At 37.2% G+C, this 19,897-nt stretch overlaps 1 long non-coding RNA gene across 1 annotated transcript in view; it reads right to left on the bottom strand.

Moving 5' to 3' along the window:
* The window catches only part of LOC133530721 (uncharacterized), an 88,869-nt gene that overhangs the window by 35,955 nt on the left and 33,017 nt on the right, over positions 1-19,897 (bottom strand). The gene's annotated exons all lie outside the window — the stretch shown is intronic.

The raw sequence follows: 19,897 nt of genomic DNA, 5'->3' as shown, positions 1-19,897 counted from the left end.
TGATATTTCGTACATAAGTTCCGAAAAACTCATTGGTACGAGCCGGGGTTTGAACTTGCGACCTCCGGATTGAAAGTCACATGCTCTTACCGCTAGGCCACCAGCGCTTTTTTTTCAGAAAATATGCATACTCGTAACACATGAAAATTATTTATTGCATGTTTAAACTTAAACCGTAATTTAATCAGTAATCGGTCATGTGGGTCAAACACATTTTAGAAAAGGTCACTTCTGTAAACAATTACATTAAAAGTTAACGACTCTGGTACATAGAATCCCGTTTTTCTTATTTCAGTCTCAAGTACTGAAAAAATGAATTCCGCCTGTAAAGGTACCGCGTAAAAGATTCCCTTTAATTTGCGATGTCTACAGGAAAGACGCGAACGAGTTAGCTATATAAATGTGTATTGCTCATATATGTCTTTCATATGATAGTGAATAATCCTTTCCCATCGTAATTTCTCGGAAACATTCTTATTTGTCTTTTGTTTCAGTCAGTCTTAAGGGGCTTTGTCAGTGATTCGCAAAAGCTGACAATCGTGAATTACTGACAGGCCGATATCGTCCGGCGAACTGGTAATCAATGGGCCCCTTTAGTAGGCGGGTACCAGTGTTGGCCGAACGTGAATTAGAATTGAAAATTACCCATTACAAATTGAACCGTAAACCGTAACGGACGGTTACAGATTACGGTTCAATTTTGAATAGTTTATTTTCAATATTTTCAATTCTAATTAACGTTCGGCCAACACTGGTAGGTACATTATAACACCCCTTTTTGTCGGGACTTTCACTACATGTACATAAATAGGGATTAAGATATATGTTTGGTTTCAGACATATTTTACATAATTTTGTATGTTTTGTTACTTTACTTGCATGTAGTACACAACTAAACCGGTAATTTATAATTGCGTAATTTACATTTATATGTAATAGTTTTCTTAGTAACGTAGGAAGCTTTAGGCTTATTTTTAGTTCATTTACTTTAGATATATTTGTAAAAGGCTGTTTGTTTTCTAAATAAAATAAAATAAATGTTTGATTTTTTGAAAATTTTGGGCTTATTTAGAGGGTGCGAGAATTTATATGAGAGTTTCATTACATTGCGGTATTTGAGCGATCGGCCGAAATGGATGTAACCTCAATAGTCCGCAATGTCACTAAAATCGCATGCGAGTTCGCCGTCTGAACCCTTTATTCTTAAGAGCAAATTTGAACAATTTAAGGCTCTTCTAACCTTCAAAAACAAATAAATTAAATGATCATTACACTCCAAATCCAAACATATAAACCGAATCCCGGATTCTCGGGATATTTGTCACCGGTCCCTCGGCGCGGCAGCTAGTTTACCGGATTTATGTGGTACCGGACCGTCCGTATATTTTGTGCGGGTTTGTGTCCGTGTGAATTATCTTAGCGTACCTTTATTTTCGTACACTAATTACAAAATGGTACAGCCGTCTCTGAAATTTAATGCTGTGATATAAACCATTCATATTAATTAGTATTTTATACAATCGTGATATAATAGAGATCTTTTCAGTCGATTACCGTGTTAAGGCAACGAAGCTTGCCGAGTTGCCTAATTAAGGTACGAAATTGAAAAGCTTGATTATATCACTATTGTATACAATGCTAAGCTTTTTCTATGAATCATCTAAAACTTTTTTTACTATACAACCTAAATGAATTAATGAACATTTGAAAGTATAGTGTAGTAGTAGTTTTAGGGTCGGCAACGCGCATGTACTCGTAACACCTCTGGAGTTGCAGGCGTCCATAGGCTGCGGTGACTGCTTACCATCAGGCGGGCCGTATGCTTGTTTGCCACCGTCGACGTAAAAAAAAAGTCTCTCAGTAGACAAAAATGTAGTACAAAAGATATAAACCTGCACCCAGCGCACGTTTAGTCTTTTCTATGGGAGCGCGGTGCCAAATACTTAATTGGTAATAAAATGTTCTCTGACTACAGCGTATCGAAATGAATATTATAGTTGAGTTGGGAGCCCATACATGAAAAGTACGCAATTATAGTTCGGTATACCAAATCTTCATTCATGCATTTTGGCATAAAATTGTTTTTTTGCCATAATGATACGTAGGCGGTTTTTAATGTTTTTAATCAAGTAAAGAATCCTTATAAAAGACTCAAGAAAATATAAATAAGTAGCATAGTACCTTCACATAAATTGACCGGTAATTTTTGAAGTGATATCACACGTTTTTGTAACTAACAACTTTGTCGCTTAAGGCATGTCGTTCCCAACCACACCACAGGCGTTTTTTCACCGCATAAGTCCGAACGTGTGAAAGGGATTTTTTAGGATTAGGGCGTGTGAGGCCGGCTTTACGGAGGGTCATTGAACTTGAGGAAAATGTCAGCGGCTGAACTTTCCATACGTATATAGGTCGCGGAAACTTTTAAAATAATAATTAGGATTCCGTACCTCAAAAGGATCCCTCAATTTCCAACTAAAACTGCACGAGGCGAGGAATAGAACCCTATGAAGGAATCTGGTTTTCAACAGGACATGATGTCAGGATCCTCAGCATTGAGGGACCGACGGAAGAAAGGAAAAATCGGGCCCTTACAGGATCACATTTTTGTCCGCCCATTCATCCGTCCGTCCGTTTTTCTGTATATCAAGGCCCTTTATCTCGAGAGGGCGTTGAGGTATCAAGTTCAAATTAAAACCATATACTTAACTCTATAATACAAGCTGTGAAAAATCTTCTATGTACTAGTAATGTACTATTACGATACAAGTGCAGAAAATAGTAAATTCGCAACGAGAGGTGATAAATTAAAACACTACCGAAGGGAGTGTTTTAAGTCGACACGCATTGCGAATTACCTATTCGCACGTGTATCGTGTAACGTTTTACAGTACATATGGCTCTTTAAAGTTTTGACATATGGACGGAAAGTGCTCATTCCCGCACGCGTGCGGGAAAGTAGCACCATATGTACTGTAAACGTATCTATATTTCTTCTCAAGCGAATCAATATTTATAGGGTACTTCCCGCTGACCTAGAACTATGAAATTTGGCAAGTAATATTTTGAGACCCTACACTAGCGTCATTTGAGCGTCGGCATTTAGTCAGCGCTATAGAAAATGGCGTCGCTGCGCAGTTGCACCAACGTTGCGTCGAGCAGCAGCCACAGAGTTGACTAGACGCCGACGCTCGGGAGACGCTAGTGTGGGGACAGCTACTGCATGCAACCATATTTTTATAAGTTTTTTAAATTTTATAAGGCGGACTCTTACATATGACACGTTTTTTATACTTGTAATTATTGCTTTAATGTCGTGTATGATACATGCCATTTTGCTGCTTATTATTTGCAGTCAAAAGAGCATACTTGGGTCGACCAACTGGACGCCGTCCTGGTCATCCTAAATATCGTTGGGCGGGAGTGGAGGTATTCTCTGTGAGCTCGGCGTCGGCGAAAGCTGGCGTGAATTTGGTGAGGATCGAGCAAAATGGCGGCCTGTTGTGTTGGAGGCCAAGACTCATTTTGGGTCATCGCGCCAACCAAATATGTAGTAGTAGCATACTTTGTGTTAAAACTACAAAGCTTGTTTTGGTAAAAATGTGATGTCATTCATTTTTATAACGCCTGTGACTTTGTTTTTTTTTTAATGACTTGAAACACGAGGAATAATTATGCAGTTAATTCATCTCATCCATCTGTACGTAATTGCGTGATTTCTACAGTAATCTAAATTGTATTTTTTTTTCTTAATGCATGTTAATTATAAGATGTAATGTTTTGAACATATGTGTCCCGCCGAGTTTCTTACCGGTCCATATTGAAGGGGGGTTTAAATCTTCTCGGGTCAGAGGTGTAGGGTTAGAGCCGGTGTAGCTTTATTTGACGTTTATAAGCGCATTGTATGTATATACTTTATTGTACATAGAAATAAAAACACGAAAAACACAGTTACAGAGTAAATTAAATACTACAAAGGCGAACTTATCCCTGTATGGGATCTCTTCCAGTTAACCTTTGAGGAAATGAGTATGAGCATTGTAATATAGGCACTTGAATAATAGTAATCTTTATCTTTAGGAGGTACTTTTGCGAAAAAAAAAACAGTCCTGTACCCCTAGTGTAAATTTATTCGATGGCGTAACGTGACGTACGCGTTTGTGTTAAGTCTCATTTTGTAAGGGATTTTAGGCGCGCTGTTTCTAAGTCCCATACAAAATGAGACTTAACTCAGACGCGTACATCACGTCACGAAATCGAATAAATGTGCACTAGCGGCTCTGTAACATTAGTCCAAACTTACTTCGTCCCACGCAAAGGTTAATATTTTAACACTTTCACTGCGAGATCGAAAGACCTCATGCTGAGTCAGACCAAGATAAATTGGCAACGATTTTGATTGCCCAGACAAAATAACACTTGCACCGTATGGGCTATCAAATCCCTGCTAACAACAGCTTAGGAATTACACTAATTGCCAGCACTATTTTCTTCGTACCTAATTCTTCACCGTTATTTATACTTACTAGTTCCCTTGCGGCTAAGGATGGTATTCTGTGCACGTGGCCACCCACAGGAGTGCCATAAACATGATCCCTGTAAGGCAGTGTCGTAATGTTACGATGAGTCAGATGTTGCACAACGGTCTCTGCTACATGTGTGTTTTGAGCAAGATCGTGATTTTGGTTTGTCATGACACTCGATGTATGATTTTTCTCACACGATTTCGGCATTTATTAATTTAGGAGGATATGTGTAAAGAAGGCCCATCGTTATTTTATTTTATTATTAAAAGTATGAAACTTTGACACACAAGCTTAAGTATGGCGGGGTCTTCTTTTTTTCTTGTGCAGGTAGCTTATGTGTATGTAGGTATAGCCAATTATCGGTGAATGAGGTCTCAAACTATTGTTTTTATTTCGTGGATTGTTATATATATGGACCACCAACCGAACCGGTTTAGATTAGGTTTTATTTGTAATAAAACCGAAGTTGGGCTCGTTTTATAAATGTTTTACTCACAGTATATAAAAATACATACCTATCCAAAATACATTACATTATACGTAATTATAGGTATTACGTTGCTGGCATGAGTACCTACGGCTTCTGTAACGAAACAATCTTTATTCAACTCTACTTGTTAGAAAGAGACATCAGTTAATTTCGATTCCTTTATATAAAATTAATCATTTGGGCATTTTTTGAGATGGGTAAAACCATTGAATTCGCGACACTGTCACCGTTACCGTACTCGACACCTCTGTATGAATATGTACATATATTGTGTATGTACGTACCTATGTACATAGATACGTACATATATTGTGTATGTACGTACCTATGTACATAGATACACATGCATGTTGGCATATTTTCAGACGATTCAAAAAATACACACGTAATTGTTCAAGTTTTCGATTCTGTCGGAACTCCCGGATTGCCACTGTTTTTTTTTCGTCAGATTTTGATTAAATTTGATAAGTTTGAATAACTCCTCATTCTGAAGGCCTACCGCGAAAACCGAAATTCGTAAATTGCGGGGATCTTTCTCTTTTACTCTCACTAAGTCGTAATTAGAGTGACAGAGAAAAATGCTCGCAATTGACGAATTTCGATTTTCACGATAGGCCCTCTGGGCGGAATAAACACAGAATAGAAATAGTACTTTTCCGTTGAATTCCGAAATCATACATTTTCGTAATTCAGCGAAAGATTTTTAAGACATACGGTGAAATTACGCTTATTGTACAGAATACGGAACTTAAGAGGCTGTCAATACCTAAAGCGCGCACACTGTCTATTTGTATCGGAGTAAATGAGATAGCACTGTCGCATGTTACTGGGCCTGGGCAAGGGAATAATAAGAAAATATTTAAATAAAAAAAAGTGGATTATTAGTTTAACTCGACCAAGGTTTAGATATAAATGTTTTAAAATTGTGATTTTAATTGCAGACCCATAAGTCAAAACAATAAAGACATAAAACCGTTTAATTGTGATTTTAAGACCAATCTTTGCAATTATTTCTATCGAGCCGATTTCGTTCAATCGTGTATCGAGTACGACCACGGTCTTTCAAATATAATTAATATGAACATATATTTTTCTTACTTGACTAAAACAAATAGTCTTTCTTAAAAAACTGTTTAAGTAACATCAATTTCAAGGACATTGGGTGTTGACAGCCTCTTAATCTAGCTATTCCCATTCCCAAGTTTTATTTTTTCATTAATTTCCATTCATTCTAAATCTGACGGAAAAAAACCTTAACTACGTCAATGTGAAACGTCAAAACAACGGACGGCCAGTCTGGCTTAGTGGCTTCGAATCCCAGTAAGGGAATTTATCTGTGTAATGAGCACAGATATTTGTACTTTAGTAATGGATGTTTTCTATGTATTTAAGTATTTATATATTATTATCGTTGTCTGCTTTCTTGAGCTTACCGTGGGACTCAGTCAATATGTGTAAGAATGTCCTCATAATTAAGTAAAAAAACCGGCCAAGAGCAAGTCGGGCCATGCTCAAAGTAGGGTTCCGTAGTTACTCTTCCGTCACAATAAGCTAAACTGGAGCTTAAAGTATGGTAGATAGTTAACCAGGGATGAACTGTGGGTGTACGTCTTTTTACTATGAAGGGGAAACTTTGCGATAACTCAAAAACAGCTAAACTGATCATATCCGCTATAGTTTTCATTTAATGTCTTTCTTAAGCTCTACTTCCAAGATTTTTTTCATATTTTTTGGACCTATGGTTCAAAAGTTAGAGGGAGGGGGGGGGGACACATTTTTTTTTTCTTTCGGAGCAATTATCTCCATATATTCACTTTATCAAGAAATGTTTGTTGAAGACCCTATTAGTTTTGAAAGACCTTACCAACGATATCCCACACTGTAGGGTGGAAGCTATAAAAAAATGTTCACCCCCACTTTACGTGTAGGGGAGGTACCCTAAAAAAAATTAAATTTTTAGATTTTATTGTACGACTTTGTCGGCTTTATTGATTTATATATCCATGCCAAATTTCAGCTTTCTAGCACTAACGACCACGGAGCAAAGCCTTGGACAGACAGACAGACAGACATGGCGAAACTATAAGCCAAGGGTTCCTAGTTGACTACGGAACCCTAAAAATTAATAAACAACTAATGAATAATCAGGTATTTCGCTGTTGTTAGCTAAAGCTATAACATTTTTAAGAGAAGTTACGTCTTTTCCCCCCATAACAAGTATTTACCCGAAGTACAGTCAACCGAAACTTAAACAGTCCGAGAGCGGAAAAGGAAATTGCGACATTCCTCCGAGAAAATGTTCTGGAAAACGTAATTCTATTTCTAGAGATTGGTCTCGTAAATAAAATTAGTTACTTGTTGGGTTTGCTAGTTTACGATGAGTTTTCAGGAGTTATTAGTTAAACAATTATTTTGTTAAGTATTTTAATTTGTTTTGTTTGAGGTACAGTCGACAATCAGAGAAAGGAGTTTTTGAAAATTCAGCGCTTTAGTAAAAAATAGCAACATTGAGGCCTTTTTCTAGGGATTTCAGTGTATTGAATCCTGAGTTTCTGACTTTCTCTCGATAGAAAAAAAATCACGAACATGGTCTAAAATGCGCTTAATAAAATTATAATAAATTTTGCACATAAACTAAAAATATGAAATTATTTTTTAAAAACACACCGAATTGATAACCTCCTCCTTTTGAAATCTTGAAGTCGGTTAAAATGAGCGAAGTTATGCTTGAGGGAACTCAGGGATTAATTATGTATTATTAAAATACACGAAAAATTAGATTTCAAAAACATGATATCCGCTATCTCGAGCACGCACAATGCACATCCATCTCGGTCTTGAGACTTAGATACCTCCTACCTAGGTCCTAGGTCCTATGCTCAGTGAGACTTAAAAAAGAATACTAGGCCTGTTCGCCCGGCATCACTGTAGGGATCGGAATGTTGGACAGTAAAGAAGACACACGAGCAAAAAGTCCACGTAAAGGAAATGAAGATGCTGCGGTGGGCGGGAGGGGTGACCAGGATGGACAGGGTGCGTAACGAGTTCATACGGGGCAGTTTTAAGGTTGCGCCTATCACTGACAAAATGTCAGAGTTTCGCCTTAGATGGTATGGCCATGTAATGAGGCGCAGTGAAGACCATGTGGTAAGAATCGCCCTAAACTTACCAGAACACAAGCGGGGTAGCGGCCGCCCGCCATTAACCTGGTGGTCCAACATTGAGAGAGACCTTAAGAAAGCTCAATTGCCAAAACCGACAATCCGGGACCGACAGCCTGGCGCAGAAGTGTGAGGAGACCCGACCCCAGATAACGGGAGCAGGGACGGACAAAGAAGAGACCCTATAGGGCCTTAAGTTATTTATTATAACTTGAAATAGATTGAGTTAAAAGTCGAAAGATACATATATTGAAATAGAAGACTTACATTGGATTCGAAACCGCGTCTAGGGTGAAATTTTGAGTGCCTAGTTAAGAGGCTGTCTTAACACCCAATTTCGTTGAAATTAATGTTATTTAAACAGTTTTTTTAAGAAAAACTATTTGTTTTAGTAAAGCAATTTTTTCTTTAATATTAATCAAATTTCAAAGACCGTGGCCGTACTTGATCCATGATTAGACAAAATCGGCTCGACACCACCATTAAACGGTTTTATGTGTGTATTTTTTTGACTTATGGGTCTGCAATTAAAATTACAATTTCAAAATATATATACCTAAAGCACTAAAGAGTTATATTACACAAATAATTATTTTATTTCAATAGTTTTAATATACCCTACCATGAATTTTACTTAATAAAAAAGTATTAGGTAATAATTATAACTGCCAATTCAAATTCTGCTTCCGTTATTTATACCTAATCATTTTTTCTTAGAAACCGATACATATAATGAATAAAGCTAGTAATAACCTTTGATCATTTATTTGGTAATTCCAAGAAATATCGACTCGGACCCAGACCGATAATTTTTCCAACGTTTTGCCTGTATTAAGAATATCTATAAATAACCACGAAAATCGATATTCGCAAATTTCGGACACCTTCCTCTGTCACTCTAATTAAGCCATCATAGGAGTAAAAGAGAAAGATCCCCGCAATTCGCGAATTTGCGGTTGGCTCTCAGGCCATTCGAACGTTCACGCGGGGCCCATTTCCCGAACGGTATTAGACTAATATTATTAGTCTACGAACTGTCAAATCTTATGGGTTACCATGGCAACACACTAATATTATTAGACTAATAACGTTTGAGAAATGGGCCCTTGGCATCAAACCGATGTTAGAATCAGATCAGTTCGCGCGATCATTTCGCTCTGACTTGGCCGTACTTGTATTCGTGCAAGCGAGACACCTGCGCGGTGGGCTCCAAATTTAAGAGCTACCATGAATTGCTAAGTTGATAACTTGTTGCTCGCCCCAGACTCATGCATAATCATGATATGTAGATATCCATGCGACTTCTGGCCCCTATTCTCCCTATTGGACCCGGGTATGTCCTTAAACTACTTCCAAATGAGAGGTATGTGCACTGTGAATGTCATCTCGGTGGGCACAGCACAGCGGATGTCATTCCAGGTGTAGAGCAGAGCCCTACTGGGGAAGTACCTCCACCTTACAGAAAAACCGCAGCCACTTGACCCACAGTCAAGTGACGCAGTTTTGAATGAAATGTAAGTTTTCTATAAAATAGTAAAATATGGCGTTCTCATTATTTCCTTTGGCAGAATTAATCTTTATGTTCCTAAGATGTATTTAAGACGAGATTTTTGATGCAGGTGGGAGGGAGGGGGGGGGGGGTGCTTTAAGCGTAGGCAACGTCTTAGGTTAACAATTGCTTAAGTTTAGGATCATTATCAACTAAATCACTTATGTAGACGTAGATTTCATCTACATCGGTAAAACGGTTATTGGTTCCCCATAAAATCCTACACCTTTCTTTTTTCTTTTAAAGCTTCTTTTTTTTAGGGCTAAAAACTATGCTATGTTCTTACCCGGGACTGAAACTATCTCTATACCAAATTTTATCTAAATCGGTTCAGCAGTTATTAAATTTCCACCTCGCTTTTCACATCCTTAAGAGATATTTTTTGAGATTTAAACTATCCTATGTCGTTTCCTCGGACTTAAACTATCTTGGTACCAAATTTCAACTAAATTGGTTCAGCGGTTGAAGCGTAAAGAGGAATTTAAAAAAAGTGTTTTTTATTTTATGTGTTTTTACTTCGGAATGTCCATTTCATTCTTAAAAAGAAGAATATCCCATTTTCACTGCAAGACAACGCGTGATCAGGCGAAGCCAGCAAAGCTTTGATTGATATCGATCGTGTGCACACACACACACACACACATATATGTTGTATGTATGCTTCCAGGCAATCAGTTGCCACTTAGCTTCATATGGAGTTACAAAGGGTGCCCCTCATTTAATTATAATGGGGACAATGTTCGTCGTGTGAGGGTCAAAATACTGAAACTAGAGTGAAGTGTTCGCTTCTGAGGCCTTCTTCTTCTTCAGACCTTATTCCCATCTCTATTTGGGGTCGGCTCTCCTAGTCCTTAGTCTGCATAGTGGTCTTTTCTGTGTCGTCTCTAAGGCCTATTTCTCGAACGATATTAGTCTAATATTACTAGTCTGTTGTCATAGTAATACGACTTGACAGTTCGTGGACAAATATTAGTTTAATACCGTTCGAGAAATGGGACCTTATTTGAATATCCCTACGAATGAATTAATGAAAATATTTTATTCAGGCAACTAAAATACCTTAAAACTATATATAAATAAATAAATATTATAGGACATTATTACACAAATTGACTAAGTCCCACAGTAAGCTCAATAAGGCTTGTGTTGAGGGTACTTAGACAACGATATATATAATATATATAAATATTTATAAATACTTAAATACATAGAAAACACCCATGACTCGGGAAGAAATATCCATGCTCACCACACGAAAAAATGCCCTTACCAGGATTTGAACCCGGGACCATCGGCTTCGTAGGCAGGGTCACTACCTACTAGGCCAGACTAGTCGTCATATTAAAGTAAACACTACAAATCTTACTATAGTTGCGATGGATTACGCAACCTCGCATTGTCAGGGAGCAAGCCGCGGAACCGCCGAAACTTGACACCATTCGACCAAAACTCCTTGTTGAAGGTCGCTACGTTCAGTCGGAACACTTACCACAAACGAATAAATTAGCATTGTGTTGGGATTCCAACTTCGCTACCCTCAGGACCTCAGGAAGAATATTACAAAAGTAACTCTGTCTGTCTATCCATTGCCTCTTCACGCAAATCACTGGACTATATTAGATGACATTTATTTGATGACTGCCTACCATCAGGCGGGCCGTTTGCTTGTTTGCCACCGTCGTGGTATATAAAAAAAAACATTTGGTATGGAGATAGCATGAGGGTGGACATATAATTGTAATGTAATAGTATTTTTACATTTTTTTTTCTTTTTTTTTCCGTTTTGTGTTTGTTAAATATTCATTTCAGGGATTTAAAGAGGAACAAAAATTTCAATTTCAAAATCAAAATTTCGTTCTCCTTTTAATAACCCGAAAGTAATAATAACAGTCATCATCATCAATCATCACCACATCATCCTATTTTTTTTTTAATTATTTCATTGCAAGTTTGAGAAAAGCACTATACTAATCTCGGCGAGAAACGGGGTTGCCGGTCGCGTATCCCTGTCCGACCTCGCTACGCTCGGCCGTCTATATCTACTTGGCCTGCAACCCTTCGTTTCCCGTCCTCTATAGTAATGTACTATTTCTACTCTTCAACTGTAATGGTTGAATTAATATTTCGTATAACAAACTATAATATTCATTTCGATACGCTGTAATCAACTATAAAAAAATTACCAATCACATGCCGCCGCGCTCCCATAGAAAAGACTGAATGGGCGCGGGACGCGGGGCGCGAGGCGCGCGTTTACGTTTATGTCTACTTAGATACTTACCAATTTTCATTCATTATTTAGGTTTTATATTTAAAAAAGTATAATTTTAGACTACTCATAGAAAAAGTATTGTATGCACTAGTGATATAATCAAGCTTTCCAATCGCGTACCTTACTTAACTCAGCAAGCTTCATTGCCTAAACACGATACTAGACTGAAAAGCGCTGTATTATACCACGATTGTTTAACATATTAACAGTCATCATGTTCTTATTGTTATATTATACTCATAATTCTGTTCTAGGGTGTTCATTCTCACACCCTAGAATAGAACCTAAATGGTCACGCACTGTGCGGTTTAAGAGGAACTTCCTCTTGCGCACGCTCCGGTTGTGGAATGAGCTACCTGCCGAGGTTTTCCCGAGGGTCTACAGTATGAGGTTCTTCAAAAAAGAAGTGTACAGATTTTCAAAGGGTCGGCAACGCGCATGTAACACCTCTAGAGTTGCAGGCGTCCATAGGCTACGACGACTGCTTACCATCAGGCGGGCCGCATGCTTGTTTGCCACCGTCGTGATATATTAAAAAAAAACTTTGTTCTTCTGTCTTCAACAGTCAGGCAAATCATTTAATAAATTCCGTAGAGATTTTCAGAAATAAAAATCTCTTAAAAGCGCCTGTCAGAACCAGAACAGAACGGAACCCTCTAACGTTACAAAAATCTGTACCCCTAGTGTAAATAAATTCGATTTCGAAACGTGACGTACGCGTTTGCGTTTAGTCTCATTTTGTATGTGATTTAGAAAGAGCGCGCCAAGCGGGACGTTTTGGAAACTCAAAATCCTATACAAAATGAGACTTAACGCAAACGCGTTCGTCACGTTATGATGTCAATTAAATTTACACTAGGGGTACAGAACGGAACCCTCTAACGTTACAAAAATCAGGACACGTTCCGAAAAAACGGGCATCATGTTCACCCTACGATTGCGTCAACACTCAACACATTTATGAAGTGTCGGTGCGGCGGGGGGGTTGATTATCAGCTGAGTGATAAGGACCCCCTTGTTAACCCCCCTGATTATCAAACCCGTATGTTATTACATGATATTGCATAAAAATCGGGTCAATTGCTCGTCGTCGGAACAAGTGGCTTGAGTAGGTACACTCGTACGTAATGTGATGTTATTTTAGTATGAAAAATATTTATTGACAAGAACAATATACATAATGGATATATACAGATGATTACTATAACTAGCTTATATCTAAAATAGGCCCTTGAGGCATTGTACCAAGGATGCTGGCGGCATTTCCTCGTTGTATCGCAATACTGATACGTTGTGCGAGGAAGCCGCCAGCTCTTCGGTCACCAGTTACGTCAACCAGACGTTTCGCGATTTCTCCAAAAAACTTGTGCGCGCTGGGACCCCATGGACCTAGAGTTTCAACGCCAAGTTTTAGTATTATATAAAACATAAACGGACAGATAGACGGACATGACGAATCCATAAGAGTTCCGTTTTTTGCCATTTGGCTACGGAACCCTAAAAAATCTGTGCCTTTTGGTGTGTATTATGTTAAAATTGAAATTAATTTCTAACTAGATATATTTTTAAACAATGTTTTTCCTAAGACAAAAAATTATCATAAAGACGGCGCCCGCTCGGTTCCGACGCAAAGGTGCCCATAATGCTCGTGGCATTCTTTGAAAATAAATTTGTCATTATATGGCAAATATAATAATTATATTATATAATTATGTTATATTTGTTATATTTTTAAAACATGTTATTTTTATGTTAATTTGTATTGACATAATTCATAGATTAGATTAAATAGTTTAAATACCCAATCAAATAAAACTACAGTATCTCTAAAATCTTCCCATTAAACTGTTTCCAATTAATAGACACTAATGAACCCAACTTTTTTGTTACCCTAACCTTTAATTAAGGGCCCACATAACAGCTGGTGACCTTTGGGACCCCTACGGAACCCATTTCGGCAGCTGTATGCTGAGTCATCAAGCTACAGTACAATACGCGTGGCTCGCGCACAAAAGTGTTTATTTGTGAAGCTTTCTAACAAAATTATACCTAATTGTAGTCGTTTGTTAAAATAATATCCTCCTTATCAAACATCGGAAAAGTTTTATATACACAACTTCATATCTTTTTTTTGTTTCTACAAACGAAATCTAGTCGCAGCATAGCGTCGGCTGAATACGTTTGTGCCATATCCATTAAAAAAAAAGATTTTTTAATAATAAATAAAAAATGCTATAATTGACACTAATTGGTATAAAAAAAATTATATTTTTCAAAAAGTCCCATAACCGTATTCTATCCTGCTAACAGATAGTTTTATCACAAAAATTGTGATATGTCCCTTTGTGTCATGTCATACATACATAGTACGTTTAACATTTACTCATCAAAACGGATATGGCCATAATAAAAAAAGCGGCCAAGTGCGAGTCGGACTCGCGCATGAAGGGTTCCGTACAATTTAAGACGTATTAAAAAAAATCTTCTTACTAGATCTTGTTCAACATTTTACCACTTTGGACACACATTTTACCACTTTGGAAGTGTCTCTCGTGCAAACTATTCAGTTTAGAAAAAAATGATATTAGGAACCTAAATATCATTTTTGAAGACCTATCCATAGATACCCCACATGTATATGTTTGATGAAAAAATTTTTTTTTAAATTTTATGGCGTATTAAAAAAAAAACTACTCACTAGATCTCGTTCAAACCAATTTTCAGTGGAAGTTTGCATGGTAATGTATATCATATATTTTTTTTAGATTTTTCATTCTGTTATTTTAGAAGTTACAGGGGGGGGACACACTTTTTTTCACTTTGGAAGGTTCTCTCGCGCAAACTATTCAGTTTAGAAAAAAATGATATTAGAAACCTTAATATCATTTTTGGAGACCTATCCATAGATACCCCACACGTATGGGTATGATGAAAAAAAATTTTTTTTTTTAATTTCATGACGTATTAAAAAAAAACTACTTACTAGATCTCGTTCAAACCAATTTTCGCTGGAAGTTTACATGGCAATGTATATCATATATTTTTTTTAGATTTTTCATTCTGTTATTTTAGAAGTTACGGGGGGGGGGGGGGGACATACTTAACCTAGACTTTATGTATTGTTTGTATTGTTTTTCTTTGTATCATCATGTTTTGGCAATAAAGTGTTTTGATTTGATTTGATTTGATTTACCACTTTGGAAGTGTCTCTCGCGCAAACTATTCATTTTAGAAAAAAATGATATTAGAAACCTCAATATCATTTTTGAAGACCTATCCATAGATACCCCACACGTATGGGTTTGATGAAAAAAGATTTTTTGAGTTTCAGTTCTAAGTATGGGGAACCCCCAAAATTTATTGTTTTTTTTCTATATTTGTGTGAAAATCTTAATGCGGTTCATAGAATACACCCACTTACTAAGTTTGAACAGTACAGCTCTTATAGTTTCGGAAAAAAGTGGCTGTGACAGAATCGGACAGACAGACGGACATGACGAATCTATAAGGGTTCCGTTTTTTGCCATTTGGCTACGGAACCCTAAAAATGCTTTTATTTCATGATTACCACTATATTCAAAATATTTGTATAAATAGTAAATGTATGTGCCTAAATGATAAATTAGTTCAATATTTGCTAAATATAAAACTATAGGACTTTTTTATGGCTACACTGAAAAAAATGGATAGCCGAACTGGTTTTGTAACTTTACTAAATAACTAAACTACGGTTATAAGAAAATAAACTTTGCATAAATTTTTAGCGTTTGATAAGGTTAATCACAAAATCTTAATTCATAAGTTGCACAAGTTTGGCATTGCAGGTAGTTTACTTAGCTGGTGCCATACTTACCTTCAAGGCAGGCCTTCAACTGTGGTAATAGAAGGCACTCAGTCTGACTGTTATATTGCACTCTCCGGTGTACCACAGGGGTCTAATTTGGGGCCATTATTTTTTAACATATTTATTAACGACATCACCTATGAATTTAATAATTCGACTGTATCGCTGTTTGCGGATGATTTAAAATTGGTCCGGGTAGTAAAAAATCAATCTGACGTCCATCTGTTACAAGAGGATGTGGATGTGTTGGTAAAATGGTGTAAGTCTAACAAAATGGTGCTTAACCCCACTAAATGTTACCACATAAAATTTAGTCGGAAAAGAAACCCTATACCATCAGAGTACATTATTTTTAACGAAACTTTGCAAGAGGTCAATGAAATAAGAGATTTGGGTGTCATAATAGACAGCAGACTACGCTTTGTGCGTCACATAGACAAGACAATAAATGCTGCCTTTAAATCTCTAGGGTTTGTGTTAAGATGTGCTAGGGAGTTTAAAGAATGTTCTACAATGGTGACCCTTTTTAATTGTTTTGTGAGGAGTAAATTAGAATACTGTAGCGTTGTCTGGAATCCTACTTACAAAATACATATTGAAAGGATTGAACGATTGCAAAAAAGGTTTACTAGACATCTTGCTTATCGCTGTGGAACAGGCTGCCAAGCATATAACGCTAGACTTAAACAATTTAAACTAATTTCTCTTAGTAGTAGGCGTACTATGCTGGACCTAATGTTCTTGTACAAACTTCTAAACGACAAGATTGACTGCATGCATATTGTTAGTCAGATAGGGCTGAAAGTACCGTCTCGTTTACCACGTTATCCTTGTGCCTTACTCTATGTGCGTCGTAGTCGAACTAACCTATTGGCTCACTCCCCTCTGCCTCGCCTGGCTCGCCTATACAACAAGCATGCTAATAATGTCCCTTCTTTGGATGTGTTTCACGACAGTGAAGCCTCATTTAAAAACAAATTATTATCTGTTGACAACCTCAGCTAGCTCGGCTAACTTGGTTACTTTTGTGTGGAAAATTTATTGTTCGTATTAAGTAGACGTTTTGTTAATTAATATCATATTTATATTAAGGTCTTATTCTGAATCTTAACTTAAATAATGCATGCTGTGATTGCCTTTAAGTGGGGGATCAATTATAAATGTGCTCTTTTAGTATGTAAATTATAGTATGTGAATTGTATCTTCTGTTGGTGATCCTAATAAACAAATAAACAAATAAACAAATAAATAAACAAACTTATTTTGTAGTGTATACCCAGTACCTGAACACTGACATCCAAACACGGTTTTGTAACATATAACACATAGTTCGCAAGTCCCAATTTTTGTGTAAACAATAACCAAAATTTTGTTACAGTTATGAAAACCATTTCTTTCAGTGTAAACGTATTCTTTTTTTCGTAAATATTCATGCCCAGGTTCATGTAATTCAAGCATATCGTTTTAAAATGTGATCATAATTTCGATTATATAGGAATAGGGCTGCCATCCGTCCGGGTTTTCCAGGATTAGTCCTAGTTTGGAGGCCGTCCGGGGGCCGTCCGGGAGGGGTGTCAAGAAGTGTCCGGGGAAAACCCGTACACTTTTCATGTAAGGAAGCACATTAAAACTACATGTAAAATTAAAGGTCTTGTTTTTTAAAAATATTATTTTCGGACTCGTCCCGGGAAAAAATGCGATTTACGCCAAATGTTCGGGGTTTTTTAATCTTTGTCCGGGTTTGGCGAAATTCGAGATGGCAGCCCTATATAGGAGTGACATTTCGTGTGACTCTAAGGAGGAAATACCACCAATTTTAGGTAAATATCTTCGTCGTGCTGACGTGGGCTGCTCCTATAATTAGTGCTTACGACTATCCTATAACGACAACTGCAGCTCAGGCGAAAAATCCTGCGTAAAATACGTAGAAATCGAGGTTTCGTTTTCGCCATTTTCCTCATTCAAAACTTTACCAATCGTAACGAAATTTTGGGAACGGAATGAGAAAGATATCTGTGTCTGATTGTGTTGATTTTTGCGTTTTTTAGTCGATTTTATATGCTAGTCGTCTGTTTACGGCGCATTTATTTGGCCGTTTTTAGCACTTTTTAAAACAATCTAGTTTTTATAAAAACAATTATAACAAACAACATATAGGGCCAAAATCTGAGAGGAAAAAAAGATAAATAATAATAAATAATAAATAAATAAATATTATAGGACATTATTACGCAAATTGACTAAGTCCCACAGTAAGCTCAATAAGGCTTGTGTTGAGGGTACTTAGACAACGATATATATAATATATAAATATTTATAAATACTTAAATACATAGAAAACACCCATGACTCGGGAACAAATATCGATGCTCATCACACGAATAAATGCCCTTACCAGGATTTGAACCCGGAACCATCGGCTTCGTAGGCAGGGTCACTACCCACTAGGCCAGACTGGTCGTCAAAATGACCACTAATGTTAACTTAACTTAACATAAAAGGACAAAAACTACAAAGTGCCCTAAATTCACCTCATGTGTACAAATGACGGTTCCGATAACCGTCTTTCTGTCCGTCGGTCCTGCAACTTTCGAGATAACGGCCACCGTAACGAAACCTCACCTCGACTTCCTTAAGGAAACGAAGATTTTCCCATGAAGATACTAAGTCCTCTAAATTATTCTGATATCCCATTTTGAGCCCTGCACAAAACGCTCTAAGTCGTTTTTTACTTGTACTTTTTTAGCAAAATTAGACCAAGTTTAATCGACTTTAAGTTAAGGTATGAAGGTTCAGAATCGCACAGGTTTTCGATATCAAACTCACCCTTTAAAAGTTGGAAATACGGATGTCCTTTGATTATTGCATTTTATCTGAACTAGACGTTATCAATAGCAAGTTCGGGCCCTTTCCGGGCCGTAATAGGGCTATCTATTCATCTTGAAAAGTTGCCAACTAACAAGGAAGGAATTGTTGCTAGTGTTGGTAGCTCGTAGATAGGGCTTGTGCACAAATCACGCGAGGTTCGATAGGAGGGGAGGGGTCACGAAAAAATCACGACAGATCACGTTGGGGGAGGGGGGGTATACGGAGACCTCACGTGTATTTTTCTACAGTGAACGAAACTAAGAAAAAATATGAGTAGATTTCGTTCGGTTTCATTAAACATAAATCTCCACTTCGCACTTAAAAATAGCGAGTCTATTTTACAACATTTTGGAGCGCGTATAGTAAATATAATTCACATTGATAGCGCAAATAGAAAAAGACATGTGCAGGACGGGGGGGATCTCCAAGGGGGAGTCAAAAAGTAGCCGAAAAAACCTCGCGGGATTTGTACACAAGCCCATAGTAGGATCAACTAGATATGCTATAGGTATGTGCCTGTAAGGGACAGAACATACGTACGCTATGCGCCAAATTAAAAACGCGTTTTAACATTCCTGACACCATACCAAAAACAACCTACGTAATTTGGTCGGGTTATTTGTTGCTCACCATAAGCCACACTAAAATTTACGGTGGGGAAAAAAATGAAACTGTGACAAGGAGAAACAATCATAGCGCTTTCTCCGCTACTCCTACTGAAAGTTCCATACGAGCATCTCACTTCTATAGGTACTTATTGTACCTCTATGTGGTAACCTGAGGGATGGCACTGGCAGTAAAAAAAAATTTTTTAACGTCATATTGTGGCACAACGTTTGGCATTTAACCATCCAATATTAGTAGATTCGTAATTTGTTTTTAGATGTGTAAAAAAAAAAAACAATTTACTAATTATTATTATTTTTTCATTTCAAATTTGAAAAAACAAAAGCGAGAAACGTGTTTGACGGCCACATATCCTTACCGTCAATATCTACTTGGCCTGCAACCCTTCGTTTCCCGGCCTCTATTATATAGAAATATATATAGTAATGTCCTCTGGAGTTGCAGGCGAGACTGCTTACCATCAGGCAGGCCGTATGCTTGTTTGCCACCGAAGTAGTATTAAAGAAAAGTACTATAAACGGAATTACATCGAAAGGGTTCGAAACGTCGAGATGTATTTT

The sequence above is a fragment of the Cydia pomonella genome, chromosome 23 (genome assembly GCF_033807575.1).
Source record: "Cydia pomonella isolate Wapato2018A chromosome 23, ilCydPomo1, whole genome shotgun sequence".
In the NCBI taxonomy this organism is placed as follows: Eukaryota; Metazoa; Arthropoda; class Insecta; order Lepidoptera; family Tortricidae; genus Cydia; species Cydia pomonella.
Note: the sequence above shows the minus strand (reverse complement) of the source record. Positions and strands in the feature narration are given on the sequence as shown.